Here is a 4281-nt window from a genome sequence, read left to right as displayed (position 1 = left end):
CCTACCTACCTACCGTCTGCGGTGTGCGCGATGGCGGGGACTTGCCCGGTGGGCCCTGCGTAGGGGAAAAGTCGAGGCGGAGGGAGCACCTCGGGAGTCGGGGACCCGAGCCCGGGAGTCCCGCGTGTGTGCGTGCTGGCGGCAGGGCGCTCACCACCGACCCCGCGCGGTGTGGTTGTGGTGGCTGGGTGCCTCTCGGAGTGGGTGCCTCGCGTCCGCCGGGGGAAGGCTCCCCGTGCCGCTCGTGCCGTGAGCCCGTGCGCACCCGGGGTAGTGGGGCGGGTGCGTCCCCTGACCCCGCTCCCGCCCTCTCTCTTCGTCTGTCTTCGCCTTATGTGGTCGACCAGCTGTCCCTGAGAGTTCCGTGTCTGGCTCTGTTGGGGACGTGTTGGGGACAGGTGTCCCCGATGTGGTTTCCGAGAGGTCCCTGTCGCCAGCGAGTTGTCGCCCCTGCGTGACCAGCTGGTTTTGGCGTGGTGACGTGAGGATTTTGTACCTGCAGGAGGGTGCTGGCATGCTGTGTCCCGGTGGCTGTCAGCGGGTCTTTTGGGGCTCTCTCGGATGCTGTGTGCCGGACCTTTCCCGTCTCTTCCCGGTCCGGGTCCCCCTGCCCTTCCCCCCGCACCCCGGGCTCCCGCTGCCCTGAGCAGGCCTTGCCCCTGTGGTGGCTCGTGGGTGTGGTGGTGGTGGTGGTGGTGGTGGTGGTGGTGGTTGGTTGGTGGCTGAGTGAGTCCCGTCGTCCTTGATCTCTCCCCCGCTCCCGGTGCCGGATTCTGGCCCTTGCCTCGGCACGCCGAGGAGGAGAGTGGTTGGTTGCCTGGGGTGCATATAGGTAGGCCCGCGCGGTGTGCTTCCCTCGCCGTGGCCGGCTTGAGGAGGAAAAGGCGGGGGGCGAGTCCTGCCTTGCCTTGCCTGTGCGTGTGCGGCATCCCCGTCCTGCCGTCGTGCTCGTCCGACCTCCGTGGCTTTTTTTTTTTTTTTTTTTCCCCTATCGCCCCTAGCTCCAACTCCCCCGACCTGCCGCTTCCCGATGGCGGGCCTGGTCGGCCGCTGACCTGCGCTACTCCCGAGCGCTGTCCGTGGTTCTTTTTCTTTTTCTTTTTTTTCCTCTCTAGCTTCTTTCGGCTCTGTGCCCGGTGGAGGTGTCCTGGTAATCCCGAGCGCCAGGGACGCTGAAGCCCGTGGTACTTTTTTTATTTTTTTATTTTTTTAAGTTTTTTTTTTCTTTTTTTTCTTTTTTTTTTTTTTTTTTTTTCCCTTTTACCTCGCTCGTTACTCACGAAAGGTTGTCTGTCCTGGCTACGCTTTTATCCCAGGCTGTTGGCCCTCTCGGGAGCCGAGCTTCCTGGGCCCCACCGCCTCCCGAGTGCCGTGTGGCTGTCTTCTCCGCCCCCTCGGTGTGATTGATGTGGTGACGTTGCGATCTCCTTCGGGCCCGGGCCTAAGCTGCGCCAGGCGAGGGACGGACATTCATGGCGAATGGGACCGCTCTTCTCGTTCTGCCCGTGGGCCCCTGCCCTCACCGTCCCACCGTGCCGGCGCCGGTGGTGTGCGGGGAGGCAGGGGTGCGGCAACCGGGTCCGGCTGCGCTCTCCCTGCCCTCGCCGTGAGGTCGGGGACTTGTACACGCTGGAGGAGGGGGGGCGCCCCTGATCTTGCTCCTCTCTTCCCGTGACTCGTTATCGGCACGGGGGTCGGCTCTCTCCGCGGAGAGGGAGGGTCGGTGCTCCGTGCTTGCCCGTGCTGTGTGGTGTGAAAAGCCGCGCCTCGCGCTCTGCCCTCTTGCGGTGCTCCCGGAACGCTCCCGGTCGGTTCTCTCAGGTGCCTGAGGCTGAGTGGTGGTGTCGTTCCCGATCCCGGCCGTTGTCCGTTGCCTTGTGCCAGCCTGCTGCCCGTGGTGTGTCCCGGCCGTCCTTGGGTTTGTGGGGCTTGTGCGAGTGAGAAAAAAGTTATCGCAGAGATTGACGTCTCTGCTGGGGGGGGGGTCGAGGCGGTTCCCCAGAGGAGGAGCGCTCTTCCCTTGTTGCGCCGGGCGGGTGGCTTCCCCGCATGAGCTGCCGGCCCTGGTCCTGGCTTGTCTTCCCTGCCGTGTCACCTGGCTCTTGTTGCACCGGGGGACCTGAGATGTTGCAGTGGGAGGCGAGCCGGGCCTGTGCGGGCTTCCCCGCCCGTGTGCGCGACTTTGCTCTGGCCCCGCACGGCAAGGCCGACCGACCAGGGTTGGTGTTGCTGCTGCCGCAGACCCCCCCCCGCCCCACCCCTCCCTGCCACCCGTGGTGGGAAGGATGGACGCCTTTGATGTGTGTTGGTCCCGGCGGGGTTCCCGTCGGGGTTGGGTGCGGGCCACCCTCAGAGTGAGGAGAGGTTCTCTAGCGATCCTCGTTCGGGAGGCGGCGTTCGCTGCCGGGTTGGCGGGGGCCCGCCCCCGATGGGCTCCCGCGGCCCTGCCGCTCCCTGTCCCGCTTTTGAGCGTTAGTGGCTGCCCGCGTTGGTAACTGCGTGCCCGCGCCTCCCCCCTCCGAGCTGGGGGAGGGTCCCGCGGGGCCTCTCCCGGGCCGTCGTCTGGTGTGGTGAGTGGAGGACGTTCCCGATCCGTCCCCGCCCCTGCCTCGCGGGCGGTGTGTCGAGTGGCGGAGCCTGGAGCCTGTGCTGGGTCGCGATGCGAGGGCGTGTGGTGTGTGGCTTCCCGGCCTCGTGCTTGGGGTGCCGTGGGGTTTTTGGGGGGTCCCGTCCCCCTCCCCCTCCGGCCCCTGGCGACGCTGTTCCCGAGCGTCTGTGTGGGCCGCCGCCCGTTGGCGACGACGGCGCCGTGCCGGGCGCCGGGCCCCGCGGTGTTCCGGGGCCGCCGTGCCCGTGGTGGTGTGCCGCTCGGGGGGGTTCTGGCCCTCCGGAGCCGAGGATCCCGGTGTGTGTAGGCCCTTGCTCACGCGGCCGAAAAAGAGGCGGTCGATGATGGGTGCCGTGTCCGGCGGTGTGGATGGGTGCGGTGGGGCCCTGCTGGCGCGGGTGGCTCCGCGGGCGCTCGCGGGGTCTTTGAGGCGTGTGCGAGCTGCCTTTTCCCTCTCGGGCCTCTTTTGGGGGGGCCCGCCGCTGCCGCGGTGGGGGTTTCCGGTCCGCTGGTCGGCCTGCTCGGTGTCCCAGGCGTTGCGCGGGACCGCCCAGGAGTTGGGGGTGGTGAGATCCCGCGTTCGTTTCCCTGGCGTGCCGGCTGTGCCCGGAAAGGTCTCACCTCCCCGCTGGTTTGCGGCTGCGCCACCCGCCCGTGGGGGGGGTGGCCGCTCGCTCGCTCGCTCGCCTCTCACCCCGGTGACCCGACCCGATGACCCTCCCCGCTGCTCTTATTGGGCTTCCGGCATGCCCTCCTCACCCGCATCAGCCTTCCGCGATCCTCACCGGTTTGGCCTTGGTGGCCGGCCACCGGCGGACGGTCGAGTTGGGCGTGTGTGGTGTGTTCTCTTGGTGGGGGGGACGGCGCTCGGCTCGTGAGGCTGCTCTCCCGGTGTGGGGGAGGCACGTCGTCGCGGCGGCGGTGGCTTTTGAAGGGTCTTCCCGGATCGGTTTTGCTCACGACGCGAGGGCTCCTGCCAGCGGGACCGCCGGTACGCCACGGGGGCGGTGGCGGTGAGATTCCCGCGTGCGTCCCTCGCTCGGGAGTTGGCCGTCCGGGGGCCCGAAGCCGGCGTGACGTGTCTCCTCCCGCTGGGCGCCGCCTCGCGTGCCTGCGCGATGTCGTCCCGGGTTCCCGCGCCTCCCTCCTGCTCGCCGTGCCAGAGGCTTGCCCGCATCGTCTCCTCCGTCTCGAGCCGTGTGGCTTCGTCCCCCGCCCCGGTCCCGGATCCGGGGCGTTGTGCTCTCCCGGCGTGTCGCCGCCGCGTGCCCGTCGCGACCCCGGTTCCCGTGCCTGGCCCCGTCCGCTCTGTGCCGGCGGTGTCCGCGCGTGAGCGTGCTCGCGTGTGTTGGGTTTGGTGTCGCCCGCCTCCCGGGGTCCCTGCCGCCGCCTCCGGCCGCCGCCGTTGGCCGGTGACTTGTCACCGACGGGTCGTCGCCGCAGACCCCCGACCCCTTGCCGGCACCGCCGGTCCGCGGTGGCGCGGGTCGTTGTGCGCTCGGCCCCCGCGTCCGTGCGAGCGAGTGAATTCGGGCCGGCTTCTGAGGGAGGCGGAGAAAAACCCCGTGGCCGTGTGGCGTGCGTTGCGTTGTGCGCGTCACCCCCGGCTTTCTGGCCGCTCGGGTGTGTGCCACGCGCGACCCGGCCGGCTGGCCGGCTGGACCGTGGACGTC

This window comes from Dipodomys merriami, unplaced genomic scaffold (assembly GCF_024711535.1).
Source record: "Dipodomys merriami isolate MVZ:Mamm:240054 unplaced genomic scaffold, mDipMer1.0.p SCAF_73, whole genome shotgun sequence".
NCBI classification, from domain to species: domain Eukaryota; kingdom Metazoa; phylum Chordata; class Mammalia; order Rodentia; family Heteromyidae; genus Dipodomys; species Dipodomys merriami.
Note: the sequence above shows the minus strand (reverse complement) of the source record.